This window comes from Ailuropoda melanoleuca, chromosome 6 (genome assembly GCF_002007445.2).
Source record: "Ailuropoda melanoleuca isolate Jingjing chromosome 6, ASM200744v2, whole genome shotgun sequence".
NCBI classification, from domain to species: Eukaryota; Metazoa; Chordata; class Mammalia; order Carnivora; family Ursidae; genus Ailuropoda; species Ailuropoda melanoleuca.
The window spans coordinates 54,011,245-54,027,722 of record NC_048223.1 but is presented as its reverse complement, the minus strand read 5'-3'; the positions used below and the strand labels follow the sequence as shown (position 1 = coordinate 54,027,722).

Sequence of the window (16,478 nt, the reverse complement as noted above, 5' to 3'; positions counted from 1 at the left end):
TGGAGTTGCCAGTGAGATATAAAGGGGCAGATGGATCTTTTGACCTTACAGTAGGCTCTCCCAGGAAAAAGATTATCCCCTTCATCCTCCCTTCTTACCATGTCCTCCTTCTACTTGCTTCCAGCACAGGCATTATTATAGGAACTCCAGCCGCTGTTGTAGACCATGAAGAGATCTTGACGAAAGCTACAAATTCCTGGTAGAGCAGAAAGCTAGGAGGAACATGCCTCCCTGGGGACTGTGGTGTTACCATACTTCTGGATTATTTTTAGGGTGAGCTAAATAAGCCTCCATCTTGTCTAATGTTGAGGTTAATTTGAGGTTTTATTTCATATATATCAAATTTAATCCTAAAAGCACCCATATAGGAAAAGGATAGCAAGTGCAGGTAAGAGTCAAGAAATTGACCCGACCATTAGAGTCAGATACCACTATCCTGACAGGTAACACAACTTCGTTTCCAGCCTCCCCTTTGCAATTATAAGCCCCCATTTAAAATGTCCTTAGACTTGTTTAATGCATAGCCTTCAAATGCAACTCTCCATTATTGACATCTATAACGATCAAGCCAACTTGTCCATGGAGAACAACTAAAAATTGTAGATAAAAAAAAAAAAATCAAAGACATTAAACTGCTCTCAATGCAACCTAGTTTCAGGGACCAGGATCTCGAGAAGAAAAAAAAAGCACATTTGGGGAAGCCTGATAGAATTCATTACTTTTCTTTTAGAGACATTCTTTTCCCTGAGCCAAGGGGCTGATGTTGGTAGACAAACTTGGGAGTTCCCCAGGTGAAATTAGAAACTGACTTCAAAACACAGAGGGCAAGGGGAGCCCAAAGAGAGACAGAGCACTCCAGATTGGTGGGTGGCAGGTTTAATAAGCAAGGGGATTTACATGCAAGCCTTGTTTTGTGTGGCCACAAGCCAGTAGGTCTCTGTGCCCACCTGCTGGAATCTTAAACGTGTATATAGAGGCCTTCACAGGGTTCCGTCACAAATATAGTGTCCTGATGGTCTCAACCATACTTTTATTCTCTTAAGACTACATCCTACATCCTTGAATTGGCTCCAGCTATGGCAGCTAAACTTGTGTTTCATTTTGTTTTACTTATGTACAACTGCCCCATCACCAGAATATTATTATTTGTAGGCAGAAGTCATCCACGTGTGATTGGAGGATTGGGGGGGCGGGGATAACGGAAAACTAAATATGAATCCAACTTCTGCCATCTATTCGCCTGCCTCTGTCACATTAGCAAGACATTTATGCCTCTGTGAGCCTGTTTTCACCTCTAGAAAAGGAGTTTCATCAAGAGATTACAACAGAAGTAAAAATATTTAATGTGTTAAGATGCCACAGTAAGTTTTATGCACAATATCGTCATATTGTTCGCAGAAATACGTGAAAAACCCCGAGGCACCAACATAAAAACTGGGGTACGGGACAGGTAGAAACTTGCAAAAGAGGCTGGCGCTGTGGAGCGCGCGGGAGCAAGAGCCGCCGGAGCTGCCCACCGACTTGAGCCAGACGCAGAGGGAGCGCAAAAATGGTGCCCACCAAAAAAAAAAAAGGAAAAAGAAAAAAAGGAAGGAAGGAAGGAAGAAAAATGAAAAAAAAGAAAGAAAAAGAAAACAAACAAATAAAAGGCATGACGCGTGCTGGCCTTAGAGAGGCAGGGGGAGAGCAGGCAGATGGCGGCAGCCAGCTGGGTCCCAGTGAGTCTCCCAGCACCGGCTGCCCCTCAGGCCAATGCTCGCCTCAGAATAACCAAAGGACTCCCTTTCTCATGAAGCCTGGGCACTTTGCGAAAGGGCAGCTTCTGCGCGGGGCCCTGGACGGGCGAGTGTGCATGCCCCGCTGGTCTGCAAAGCCGCACGTTTTGGGGGCTCATGGTTCAGGTGCTGGTCTTAAACTTGGGGTACTCCGAGAGACACACGAACCCTTGGTTCCTGAGGGAGAAGCTTCGAGTTTTGAATTACCTCCCCGCTGTGGGTCTGTGCAGGGTCTGGGGCTTATGGTGGGCCGGCGCCTCTGCCTTTCCTACCTGCGACTGCGTGCCTTCTCTCTGGTTTGCTGACGCGAAGGGGTTGCGCCGCCAGTTGTAAGGTTTTTCTGGGAGGAAATGATTCCGGATGGAACGGAATTCGGTGGCTCTGTGGGAGGAGGTGAGCTTGGGCTCTCCCTATGTCGCCATCTTGAACTGGACCCCATGGCGCTTATGCTGGGGTGGGGGTGGGAGGGCACTGTCCCTGAGGAAATAATCTGTGGGAATGACTCCTCCAGGGCTTCCTCTGACTCCAACATGGCAGCCCTGTGTTGGTTGTTCTTAATATCTGAAAATGTCGTTTGGCATATATTGTCCGGATTTTGTAGTTATTTTATGGTAGAAGGGTAAGTGTGCTATCTTGTCCATAACCAAAGTTTGTTTGGTTTTCTAAGATTTTATTTATTGGAGAGACAGAGAATGAGCAGGTTGAGGGAGAGGGTCAGAAGGAGAGGGAGAAGCAGGATCCCCGCTGAGCAGGGAGCCGGACATGGGGTTAGATCCCAGGACCCTGAGATCATGACCTGAGCTAAAGGCACACCCTTAATCAAATGAGCCAGCCAGGCGCCCCCCTGAAGTCCTACTTAATAATGGAATACTTGAATAAATCTTATGCTTATCCCCGTGTGTTTGTTTGTTTATTTCTAAGTAGGCTGCAGACCCAAGCCGGGCTTGAACTCACAACCCTAAGATCAAGCGTCTCATCCTCTACATACTGAGCCAGCCAGGCACCATATCCTGTGTTGTTGTTTTTTTTTTTAAACAAACCTAAAAGGTAAGATTTCAAAATGTATTTTATCTCTAGTTTATCTCCTTTGTATTAGATCAACATCTAAAGTAAAAACTCTTTGGGTTTGACTTTTATCATCATAAATTATCACTGCCCCTAATTTGGTTCATTCTCAAATCTGATAAGTATCTTTTTTATATTTTCCATATATATATATATCCCATATATATATATATAAAGTATATGTAGTTTGGTAATCATATACGTGTATATATACATATATAAATATATTTGCATATATTATATATTATTTATGTACATATATCTATACACACACACATATATATATACTATATGTAATTTGGCAAATTTGCTGAATGATAGGGTACCAAGCTCAAAATCAAGCACTACTCTGATCTAGCATGAATATACTCACCAAGACACTCTGGTGTCCAAGCTCTCTCCAAACTGTTAGTTTCAGTTTGTTCAATGTTGATATACAATTTACACTTACCTTGTCCATAAAAATAATGGGAAAGTTAGCTGGAATTAGGAAATGCCAGGTGTATGATTTTAATGAAGAAAGAAAAATGAAGCAAGTCTGGTAAAATATTTTCATTCAATTGTAGTTTTGTTTTCAGACTACTGGCAAATGATTTATTTCATGATCTTCCCTAGAAATATTGCCAGTAATCCATATGACACTTAATCACTATATAGATAAGAGAATCTACCTTTAAAAAAAAAAACTGGAGTATTTTTATATGCCCATTCTTCTTATATAGCCCCCTGTATGTTGTTTATGGGTTTACCAAATATTATCGAAGCTACTCCCATTCCCACAGGCAAATAGCAGTTTTATGTAATGGAAAAGATATTTTAAATTTGAAGTTTTAATCCTCTTACTAGCTATGCAATGGGCAATTTATCTCGTCCTTTAAATTTCTGTCCTTCTCCTTTATTAAGTGACAGTAAAATAGTTTGAGTGTTTGCTTTGAAGATTAGGAAACATATGAAGGCAACTATTATATTTCCACCGGTGAGATATCCAAACAAGATGGCTACTATATCAATAGTTCTTACCATTACAGTACTCTGCATGTAATTCACCTGGGCTTGGGTATTTGGATTTAAGTAGCCACACGGTTTCTCACTAGTGTTTTCCTATTGTGCCCTTCATTCTCTCTGAGCAGTGTCTAGTGTCTTCTGTCCTGAAGGCTGTTCTACCTAGAAGAGAATATATCAACTCAGAATGTAATTTGTGTACATCTAGTTCTCTCGTAACATGACTTATTTTCTCAAAGAAGAGCTCTTTTCCTGTTTATTTTCTTGCTCCAAATAGATTAACAAAATCATTCTGCCTCTTCCCATATTATTAAAAGTTTCATTTCATACTATGCTCTAACTTTTTTTTTCTCCCCCCCCCCCCAGAGTTACCATTATTCTTTGTCCTTCCTTATGGGATTCTCCTGTAATTGTTCCTTACAAGATCTTTTAAAAACCTTCAGAACGCTGTGGAGCCGCATTGTTGGTATCTCTGCAACTTGGGCATCTTGCCACTTTTTCCTTATTTAGTTAGCTGAAAGTAGTTTTTAATAAGACATTACTCCTCCCTCCCCACCTCCTTCTTCTCCCTTTTTCTTTCCTTCTTTCTCTCTTTGTAGCTTCTCATTCCTCTTGAGTTACATATAAATTTTAAAAGCCTGGCTAGCAAGATCGCATCTTTTATCTTATGATTCAAAAAAAGTGTGTGCGCGCCCGCGCGCGTACGCGCGTGTGCGTCTTTTTAAATGCATATTTCTCTTCTACTCCTAAGCTGTCAACTTCTGGAGGAGGAAAAGCCAGGTCGTCCTCTCTCTATTCCATTGTTCTGCATGAAGAGACTCTCACCAAAAAGAAAAAAAGAAAAAAAAAAAAAAACCCTTAAGGCTGCTCTCTAAGGAAAGGATCTCAACAGTGTCGTTTATTGTAACTGAGCCGGGGTTCTTTCAGCAATAAGTTGTGCCCAAGAATCCACTTCCTTTCAATCCTTCTAAGCACTCCAAGCAAAGCGGTTTAGAAGAGAACACACCAAAACTAACTGACCAACAAAAATCTGTCCTTGAAGTACCGGGGGCGCACAAACTGGGGCACGTGAGGCCTCAGCGAGCCAGCCGGGAGGCCTCGGGGCTCTCCCCCAGCCGGGTTCCTTCGCCCTCCTCCCGGCGCAGAATGCCCGCGGAGCCCGCACGCGAGAGCCTAGCGCGGCGCCAGCAAGGCAACTGGGCATGCTCAGAAGCCGGGCAGGTTTGGGTCTCCAGCAGGCAGCTTGTGCATTACACCCGTGCTCGCCGTCCTGGGAGGAGGAGGAGGAGCGCGGGAGGAAGAGGAGGAGGAGCGGCTAGCAGTAGCCACGACCGCCACCACCAGGCAGAGGAAGAGTTCGTGAGGAGGGAAAGACCATCCTCCCACTTGGAGCGCCTTGTGTCTGCTTTTGGAAAAAGAGAATACAGGATAAAGGAGGAGAAGGAAAGAAGAAAGGGGAAAAGTGAGGAGGGAGAAAGAGAGAGAAAAAAGACGTGAACAGTGAGGGCCGGAGCGTGCAGGGAGCCCGAGGCGCGGGGGCGGCGGTGCCGAGCTAAGAGCGCTGCCGCTTGGGCAGGTGCCGGGCCGCTGCCTGGAGGCGGCATGTGACGCGGCCGCAGCTGCCCGCGGGCGGAGCGCTCTCGGACCCGGGAGCGCACACCGCGGGGCAAGTCGGTGCCATCCGGATCCCCACGCTCCTTGTGAGTTCGCCGGCGGCAGCCTCGCTTCTGCAAAGACGCGCGATGAACCGAAGGGCGGCTCCGGGCATGGGCGTGCGGTCCTAGGACACTCGCTCCCTGAGCGCCGAGCAGGAGGCGACTAAGGGACCGCGGACCGGGCGCCCCCCGCGTGTCGGGGAGGCGCGGGCGACCGCCGTGGGACGGTCACCTGGAGCGCAGCGGCCAGGTAAAGAAGGTGCTCGCCAGCCGGGCGCTGGGTAAAGCGGGTGGCGGTAGAGGCTGACCTGGTTTCTTGCCTGATCGCGTTGCGAAGGGAGGAAAAAGTTTTCGGCCCGGGTAGGAAATGTCTTTGCTTGGGGAATGCAAAGAGGGTATTGGGGAGGGTAGAGAGAGCTGGTCTGTCGATTTTGGGTGGTGGTGGTGGCAACTTGAACCTAGAGAGAGCGCGACCGTGTGCGGAGTTGGAGCCTGGGACCGAGGGTGGGGAATGCGGGGTCGCAGCAAGTGCTGGGATAATGACTGTATAACATGAACGGTGGCTCGGAGAGAGCGGGGGACGCCCCACCCGGCTCTCCTCCGCTTGGATTCTCTGTCTCCCGAAAGCCGGATCTGAGGCACGAAGTGTCCGGACCAGAGGAACTACTCGGCTTGGTGTGTTCTCGTATGCGCGCGCGTGTGTGATGTGCGTGTGTGGCTTCCCTCGTATGATTTCCTACCGAGGCAGGCACCCGCCAACCTCGAAACGGGGTGGCTTGTGCGGATTGCATTTCAGGGGGCGAAGAGGCAGATTTGACACTTAGTGTAACACCTGGGCGAAGGTGGGTAGCCCGGGTGCGCATCTTTACTGATCCAAAGAGAGTCTACACTCGCGGAGCGGCGGCCCTTGGACTGCACCGGATCTCCTCTCTGGAAACCTCCCCCAGAACAGCCTCCTTACAGCTGGGTTAATTTCTGCGTGTTTTTAAACGATGGTGGGGGGCAGTTGACTCGAGCAGCAAGATTCACTTGTCGTCTTCTCGCTGTGCGTGTTGGAATTGTGATCCTGTTCGGTGTGCGTGTGCGTGTGTGCAACTCTCCTAGCACACAGGTTGGAAGTGGTAGAGAAGGCAAGGGTTTGGGAATTGCATCCATATGGACAGATTACAAGAATGCAAACATTCATTGGTCTGCAAGTGTTGTTTGAACCTGTCTCATGGCTGTAAGGATATGCTTTCCTCGGGCTGTGTTGCGATGTAAAAAGGACGGCTCTTCTTAGGAGGTAAATGTATTTATCCGAGCGTTTATGTTGTTAAGGACACTGGTTATGTCACTGTATGCCTTGCACAAACCTTTTCATTTCTCTCTTGGCCTCTGAGTTACAACAAAACAGATAGCCTAATCCCCCATTTTAGGTCTTTCCGGGTTACTATGTGAAACATAATCTTTTTTTTAAAAAGTGTATTTGTTGATTATGTAGCCCCAAATAATTTCATATTGTGAGATCATTAAATTGCATGAAACATTCATCACTATTTCCTGCGTTTAAAACAATGCTCCTGTATTTACTTACGAAAGAGACCCTGCCTAAGAATATATACTTAAGAAGGGGAAGAGCTGAACCTAAAACAAATATGTGCATCTAGTCACATATTAATTTTAAAAATTGAAGTCTGTCTGTTCCAAATGTGGTGGGATAGATATGGCGCTGGGTTCACCCTCTTGTTATGGGAGCTGGTATTGCGAAGGATACATAGAACATGCCTGCCTCTCCAGTGTGCATTCAACATGACACAGAATTATGCTTTAGATCATATACTCCTATCACTGAATAGCCTATCTTGAGATTTTGTTTACATGGTTTGTCTCAATTAGCTTAATGTATAATTAGCTATGTTTGAGTTAGAAAGCATGTTATTTTTAAATGGTTTCCATATGGAAATATAACTTTATCTTAAATTACTAACTTAAAATTAATTACGTTGCAGGTCTGATTTAGATTGTTTCTATAAGCTGGGAAGGTGCTATAAGATTGAGTTTAACATGAAAATAGTCATACTGAAATGCCGTTTATTTAAATAACAGCAAATATTTATTCAAATAGACTTGATATTTAAAAAATTAAATGAGATAAAAAAGTTCTGAAAAAATGTTTGACAATGTATATCTTTTGCATGGAAAATTATTGTAAGAGAAAAGTGTAATTTGGGACAAGGGAAAATGTGTGTGGAATTGGTCAATATATAGAGAAAGACAGAGTGCTGTAAGAGTAATTCTGCACTAAATCTACATTTAAACTTATTTAGGAAACCAAGTTTAGAGAAATATAAGAATGCACATTACCTTATTTTTTCTGTTTGGGGAAAAAAGGGAAAAGATCACTTCAAAAGTATTATTTATTTCGAAGAGAACTTAGGCATGCTGAGTTCTTGAGGACGCACCCATTTTCTTTTCCTTATAAAGACAAATAATTTACTTTCTTAAAGAAAACGTGCTCTTTAAGCTATGGTGTGTAAAAGAGTGAACTTTCTTTTAATGGTATTTTAGCTTTTAATTACAGGCAACTTGTTGAAAATGAGCCGGGGGGGGGGGAACGTAAAATTCATAAAACTAGAATTTCTTGAATCCACACCAATAAATTTAAGAGAAAGAAAATTAAACGATGTAATTAAAAGCAAATTTCCCTTGTGTATTTGCAAATTATAAGGTAATAATTTTGTTCCTATTTTTACCTAAAATTTCCACTATCATTTCCCGAGCCAGCATACTGTTCTTGCCTAACAAAGTTGTTAACGTTGGAAGAATTACTTGCCTACTCCTAAATGGCCTGGACATTGTCAGTGTAACTATTAAGAAACTGGGTCTTCTTTGCAATGCAGGGAAGTTTATATTGAGAACAGCTGTGGTGTAGTGGCACTTCAGCTATGAGATGAATGACTTGTGACTCATATGGAGATGGAGTCCCTGATGGGTATGTAGAGAGTTGCATCTGTCTTTCACTTGTGGAACCTAATTTTATGTCATAATATATTGTGACCCATAGCATTATCCTCGCCTTGTGATTCTGGAGTATTCAGTAAATCACTGGAAATGTTTAATTTTATACAATATGTTTGTGAATTTAAAATATGTTTTTCTTATAGGAGAATATAAAAAAGACCTATATGACTCCAATAAAAAAATAATCAATGCCTTTACCATGGTTATTTAAAAAAATTAATCAGCATAATAAATTGTGCCTTATGCTTAATCCTTGAATGTGGTGCTTCCCAAGGTGTGACGGCAGTGAAACATTCCACAGGACTTTTTACCTATCAATCTCATTTAGTCCAGTGGAATCCCGATCCTAGCTATCAGTCTTAACAGGACTTTGGGATAGAATTGCAGCCTCAGTGGAAAGTTTTGATTTTAGGGGAGAAAGCTGAAGAGATCATCTAATGAATTTTGGCAAGAGGCAAAGCCTGTCAAATTGGAAGTTAGTTTCTCATGTCTGATGGACTTTACCTTTTCTATTAAGGAAGTGGTCCTTGTTCAGATCTAATTAAAAGTAGTGTCTCTGAATCCTAAATCTGTAGTCGTGGCCCTTCTCCCTCCACCAGCACTCCACAGAAAGTCTGTACAGGTGGCAAAGGCACCCCCGTTCAGTTTTATCCCTGCATGTGCATCTGGAGGGCTCCCTCAGACTTCCCCACCCCTAGAAGTTGCGCATCCTGGGCAGTGTAGGTGTGCGTTAGCATTGCCTTCAAACGAGGAAGTAAAGACAGTTTTGTTGCAGTGAAACTATTGAAAATATTACATCACAATGGGCCTTACAAGAAAATTGTGTTTCCTCCCCCAGCATTTCTTCCCCGGCGTGCAAGTGGAGGGGATAGTAGTTGCAGAGTGCTTTGAGGGTCCAAAGCCTGACGCGTGTGAAAGTGGTTTTTGAACCATCTCCAAAGCACTATTACTTGTGGAGCACAGTTTAGACCCTTAATAAGATTTGACATGGAGCACGGAGAGCCAGAGAGGAGGTGTCCCTCTCGCTCCGTCGTTGGCTGCCTTGTGTTCCTTTTTGTCCACACGTCTTGGTGGCTTGTAGACTCCCCAGCCTCTGGCAGGCTCTCTCCTGCGGGCTGGGAGTTCTGTTGTCCCACCTGTTGAAACTTCCTGCTCTTCCACTCCTGAAGGCCAAGTACTCTGGCTGGCATGGACCTTCTTAGACTTTTCTCTGCCAAGGCTGCAGCTCCCCACATTGACACCGTCCTGGGATCCACTGGCGGTGACAGCAAGCCAACAGAAGGAATGTTTGAGCTACTGCCATCTTCTTCTCAGCGATGGAGCCACCTCATCCTGAAGCCACCTAGAGTATGAACACTCGGAGGAGAAACAACGATGGGGAAAAAATGGGTGAATACGGTTGGACAAGCAGTAGCTGCAGATCCATGGGGGCTTTAAGCTCTAGCCTTCCCCAGCCCTGTGCTGAGTGAGACTTGGAGGCTGGGCTTCTGGATTCTTCCACCAGTGAACCCCACAGAATGGAGCATGAGGTCGGTTCACCTGCCCTAACCCTAGCGAGCTCTAGTGTTTGCCATGCCCAGCCGTCCTCAGATTCTCTTAACTCTTGTCATATTTGCCATCTCCTTGGCTAGACCTCTCTTATGTTTGCATTTTTAGTACTGAAGTCTTGCCTGGAAGGACTTTAGCGATGACCTTGGCAGTGAGCCTCACCCTTGCCAAGAACTTCTCTCCAGGAGCAAGACTGCATTCTTTCTCTTCTCAGTCTCGGATGCACCCCCAACGTGGACAAACCCCCTGGGCCTAAGGCACAGCCACCCTCCTGACAGTGTATCATTTCTGCCTGGAGACCTGTGTTGCCAAGTTCCACTTGACAAATAAAATCTCCTTGTGTGTCATTGTTGGCAGGATCAAATCTCAGTTCTCCACACTCCTCCTGGCCACTGTAATTCGAGTTGCTGACTATCCACTACAGAATTAATTCTTCATTAGGTCATTTGTTCTAGCCTAGCCCTAGCTTATTTCCTGTCCCCAGTGTTCCCTTGAAATCTGGCACACCAGCTGAGCCATGACATAGTCTACCTTCAGTCACCTCTGCTGCAGGAAGTAGTGCTCGTGTAGACATCCTGGGTCAGGCAGGATATCCTCCAACCCCTGCTGCGCAGATAAAATTCAGGTGAGATTAAGCCAACGTAAAATATTACCAGCCTGTTTCAGAGACGACGCGGCTACCAGATGCCTACTGCAGAAGACCATGCATTTGTGGTTGTGAGGTGTTCATCTGCTAAATCCTTCTACCTTGTGGGCGGGGAGACATTTGGGAAAACTGGAGTTGCCACAGTAGTCCTTCATATAGGGTCCTCCTTTCTTCTTTCCTTACCCCCAAATCCCCAGCCAACCTTTTTCAACTTTCCTTCAGTACAGCTATCCTTCTGCTTTTCTTGTGATAAATTATTTTAAACCCTTTAATTCATTTAACTGTGAGGAACTGAAAATTTAAGCAACTACAAGCCGTATGTCCTTCCTCCAGATTCTGGTTGTACTATCTTTACGAGTAAATATGACAGGATAACCCAGGTAGTATTTATGAAGGCAACTTCATGAGAGTATAACAAATTTTAATTTACTTGCCTAAGTAGAATGAGTCTATCTATCCATATTCCTGTCTATCTATCTATCTATCTATCTATCTATCTATCTATCTATCTAGTATTTATCTACTGTCTCTCTGTGTCTGTGTACCCATCTCTCCTTTTCGCTTACACACATGAGTGTACATTTCTGTAGTAACTCTCCCCTACAGTGTTCAGTGTTTCCTAATGTGCCAGGCACCACAGACATCCTTTTTTGGATTCACAAGAGAGTGAACCAGAGCTGTGCCTTCCAGGAGCTTATGATCTGCATGAGTTGAGAGCAGCTCCAGAAATCTAAGACTTGTAAGGTGAGGTCAAGTGCTGTTTTGATTCCCTGTGGATTAAAACAAAAGAAATGTATTCTCTCATAATTCTGGAGACCAGAAGTCTAAAGTCAAGGTGTGGGCAGGTGCAAAATTCCTCCAGAGATTCTTGGGGAAAAACCTTCCTTGTCACCCGCAGCTTCCGATGGCTGTCTACATTCCTTGACTTGTGCTTGCCTCCAGTCTCTGCCTCTGTGGTCACGTTGCCTCCTCTTTTTCTGTGTCTCCTTCTCTGTGTGCCCATCTTATAAGGATACATGTGATTGCCTTGAGGACCCACCCAGAAATCTAAGATAGGCTATTCCTTCCAAAAGCCTTAACTGTCACATCTTTTACCATATAAGGTAATATTTACAGGTTTCAGGGATTAGGATGTGGACATATGCTTTGAGAGGCCACCGTTCAGCCAGCTACAGATGTCACTGATGAGCAACGTTCTACTTTGTGATTCCTGTTGAATTGTGTGGTCTGTAGGCTTTGAGAAATTAATGCTTGCAAGGAGGCCTATTCCCTTTTCAGAGAGCAGTGAGAAGATCCTCCTTATATTGAGCCAAAAATCTAATTCTTACTGTGCTTGTTTGCCCTCCTAATATTTCTGAGCATTATGAAGAAAATACTTCTGATCTCTCTTCCAGAAGAAAATCCTTAAAGTTCAACAGCTTAAAGTTAATGAAACCTGGTCTTTTATGCCCCTTTGAAATTTTTTATGTTTATTCTTAATCTTTTCATTTGCACTCGTTGCTTAAGATCCCCCCCCCCCCCAACACACACATGCGTGCACACCCAATTTCACTACCCTCTGACCCTTACCTTTGGCTCTCTGGCTTTCATCCTCACCAGGTTCACAAAAACCACTCTGCCAAGTCACCTGTGACCACTTAGTCCCAAAACAAGTGGTCATTCCTCAGGTGTCCCTTTAATCTCTTAGCAGCACCTTTCCCCTCCCTTTATTTTCAAAGCATCATGCTTCCCTGGCTCTCCTCCCCCGTGGCTCTTCTGCCTCCCCCCAGCTTCCCCATCCCATCTCCTCCGCAGCTCAAGGCTAAGAATGTCTCCTCGATTGACCCCCATGCCTTTCTCACCCCCTCCTCCTTTTGTAACTGCATTTATTTTTATGGCTTCCAGTGGCCTCAGTGTAGATCACACCCATTTCATGGTCTCCAGGCCCGGCTTGGCTTCTGGAAGCAGCATTTCCATGAGCTGGCTGGACCCCACAGCCTTCATCTGTTTCCTCCTCATGCTGCTCTCCTGGGGTTTCCTATTTCTATGAATAGCATGACCATCCTACAGCTCAACATTTCTGAGTAATCTTGATTTATTCTCTTCCATTGCCTCCCACATTTAGTCAGATGCCAAATTGTAATAATTCAACCAAGTAATAGCTCAAACCTCTTGGCTTCTTTTCTTTCCTATTACCAGCACCTTGATTTATTGCCTTTCCAACTTTAGTGTGCATTCAGACCACATAGAGATCTTGGTAAAAGGCAGACTTTGAATCAGGAGGTCTGGGCCGGGGCCTGAGACCCTGCATTGCTAAAAAGCCCGGGTGATGGGGATGCTGATGGAAGTCCTTCCTTCAGTACCCCTTTCTCGTTTGGACTCTGAGTTCCCGGATGATTTCACTGACCATGCCTCTTCTTCTAAGCCATTTGATACAGATCGCTTTTATTGAAGACCCAATCTGATCATTTTTTTCTCCTGTCCTCAGAAAACTTCTTTGACGTCCCCTTCTATTATTACTGAATGACAATTAAATCTATTACATCAGCATTCAACTAGCATTTGACTTGGTCGGTAGCTTGGATTTACATTTTAAATTCAATTCCAAGTCTCAAGGTCGCCTTTCACTTTACCCTTACCACTTGCTGTTCTGTATATGCCCTGCCATTTTTTTGACTTTCATGTGTTCTTATTGCTTCGTAGAATGCCCTTTCTTCCACATCCCCATGGGCCCAGATTTTAGCAATTTGTCAAGGACTTCTTGAACTGACATTTCTTACTAGGAATTCATCTTTTAGTACTTTATCAGATTCTCAGTTTCATCACTGGTCACATTTACTCGTGTGTGTGTAAATTATATCAAATACTGGAGTGGGAAGTCCTTGAAGATACCATGTCTCTTTGTCCTCAGTTGCCCTAAAGGACCCTATATGGAGTTTTCCTGTAAATGCTCAGCTCAGTATACTCATCAACATATAAAATATGTAAATATAGTGTATTGGCTGCTTTCTCATTATGAAAGTAATAGAGATTATACAAAAAATCAAACATTAACAATATATATGATGTCAAAAGTAAAAGTCTATCATTACCCAGTGCCTCATAAGAAAACTATGGTTAGCAATTTGATGCATGAACCTCTGATACTTTTTTTAAGTAAGGTCTGCACCCAATGTGGGGCTTGAACTCATGACCCCGAGATCAAGAGTCACATGCTCTCCTGACTCAGCCAGCCAGGCACTCCAGTCCCCTCATATTTTTCTATATGCATCTTCACATCTACCTTATACAAAGCTGAGATAATAATAGATGCTTGTGACCTGGCTTTAAATGTAAATCTACCTCCCTATTTTTTAAAATGTGCAATGTATTCCAAAAGATCTACTGATTTCATTGCATAAAAGTCAATCCCCTTAAAATGGCCCAGCAGTATGGAAATACATTTGCTTTGAAATTCTGATCGTTTAAGCATGCTTATACTCAGCAATTTCTCTGCCCCCAGGACTAGACACTTTGGGTTTGTAAGAGTAAGACACGATACTGCCCCAGTAGGCACAAGCTACCCTCGTACCTTCAGGCGCACGTTGGCCGGTGGACGTGTTTGGGACCAGATTACAATTATCATGTTAGATGACATGTCCTTTCGGATAGCTGAATTTTATATTGAAATTTAACCTTTCACATACTTTAGATCTGTGAAGAGCAGATGATTCATTTTGAATTCTGAATGTGGACAATATGTATTTATCTAACATACATATATATACGTATATTAGTTTTTGTTTCATGGATGAATCTAAGCTTAGAGTAAAAAGAACCAGAGAATCTTTAACAAAGATCTAACAGAATGATTTTGTATGTTTAACAAAACTGTAATTTAGGGAGATGCGCCAAGAAAAAACAAAAGGTCATATGTACAGTGTCTCAGGATGTCAGTAAGTGGGGCGCCTGGGTGGCACAGCGGTTAAGCGTCTGCCTTCGGCTTAGGGCGTGATCCCGGCGTTATGGGATCGAGCCCCACAATCAGGCTCCTCTGCTATGAGCCTGCTTCTTCCTCTCCCACTCCCCCTACTTGTGTTCCCTCTCTCGCTGGCTGTCTCTATCTCTGTCAAATAAATAAATAAAATCTTAAAAAAAAAAAAAGAATGTCAGTAAGTGAATGCCCAGTGTAAGGCATTTGTTGAGAAGAAAATTCTTGCAGAAGTCAAAATCAAAGTTCCTCTAAGAATTTTGGAGAGACAACTCTTAATGAAGATAAATATTTGCTTCTACTACCCTACTTCTTACTTTTTGAACAATCAGTTTTGTGGTAGAATTCTGGAAGATCTTTTGCCTGCGTAGGGGAAGGGGCGGAGTCTGTTTGGGGAGCCTCTAGCTGTCAGTGAAGCTGGTTATGTCTCGTGAAGCAAAAACCTGGAAGTGCAATGGCAGGCAGGAAGTGGCTAACACTTGGAGATAATGAGACTCCTGTGGTCTGAGTTAGTGAAATTATATGGAGGACATTTCGACATCTCATGTCTTATATTTGAGGAAACTGAGGTCCCAAGACGTGGAGTGATTCACCCAACGTTAGAGAGTTAATAAGCCTGGGTCTGCGGACTCCGCGTCTGGGTTTCTGTGTTCTTCCATGCTCCGTGTCTTCCCAGGAGTCCTCTTGCCTGCTCTCTGTCTGCCTTCTTCCCCTGGAGATCTCAGCTGCACTTGAGGCCTCAGTGACAGTTGACCCAGTTCTCTTCCCTTGAGTGAGGGACATCATTTCTGGCACTCTGTTGGACATTTCCACAAAGAATGTCACCCAGTCACCTCTAATGTTCCATTTGGACATTGAAACCCATCACCTGTCCTCAAAATAAACCATGCCTCCTGTTTCTCCTGTACTGATTGATTGCATCACGGTCACCCTGGGATCTCAGACTCGAACCTTCTGAATTTGTATTTCCTCGATGCCCTCACTGTTCTCGCACAGTCTCTTCATCCTGATGGATTGTCGTGAGCAGTCCCATCCATTGCTTCCCTCCTCGTCCCTCTGCCTTTCCTTAAGGCAGGGCTTTCCCACCTCCCCCTCGTACAGTCTCCATGGCCTCAAACACATCTTCCTGCTTTCTGTCTGCTTTTGCTTTTCCTTATTCTGTAAGGAGGTCATAGTCATTTACAGTTTCTCTCTACACAAATGTCAGTGCCATCCTCCTTGCCTCCCTCTGCTGTAGCACAGCGGCCCCGTCGGCCTGCTGGAGGGCCCTTGCATGGGCCTCCCTTCTGCTGCCTCCAGGTTTTCATCCAGATCCCCCTTGCTTCCTGAGCTGCCAGCCCTGCTCTCACTGCGAGTAGCCCCACAGACCCTGCAGGCCCACCTTCCCAGAGACAATTCACCTCTTCAGTCCTCGTGCCCCTTGACTATATTGTTCCCACGTCTGCTGTAATATTTGCTATACTTGTTAGCGCTAGAACTAAATTATGTAAATAACAGGCTTTTCCTTTAGATTTTCAGCGTCTCGTCAGGAGCCACCATTATTTATTTTTCTATACCTAGGACTTCACAATGTAAGATCTGAATGAGAAGCTCACGAAATCTGCCCCTGTATGGGCAGAGATTTTTTATGTTATGTTTTTTTTCACTGATAGATCCCATGGGCCAAAAACAGTACTTGGCACATAATCGACTCTCATTATGTTTTCTTTGTAGAGTGAATTCTCTCTTACTACTCCTTTTGGGGAGGAAAATTAAATATGAGGTTTAGCGGTTTTCAGTGTGTCTGGGTAATGACAAAGTAGTTTATGTATTAGCAAACAGCTGTTCTTGAGGACTAT

At 44.2% G+C, this 16,478-nt stretch overlaps 1 protein-coding gene across 10 annotated transcripts in view; it reads left to right on the top strand.

Annotated features, from left to right (window-relative positions):
• Positions 1–4,905: 4,905 nt before the first annotated feature.
• CHRM3 (cholinergic receptor muscarinic 3) overlaps positions 4,906–16,478 on the top strand; it is a 465,054-nt gene continuing 453,481 nt past the window's right edge. For 7 of the 10 annotated variants that reach the window (XM_034662432.1, XM_034662431.1, XM_034662430.1 and 4 more), the window contains exon 1: positions 4,906–5,747. The gene's annotated coding sequence lies outside the window, so the exon portion shown is untranslated. Of the gene's footprint in view, positions 5,748–5,949; positions 6,780–16,478 lie in introns of those variants that run through there. The other 3 variants (XM_034662443.1, XM_034662442.1, XM_034662434.1) reach the window with 2 other exon arrangements.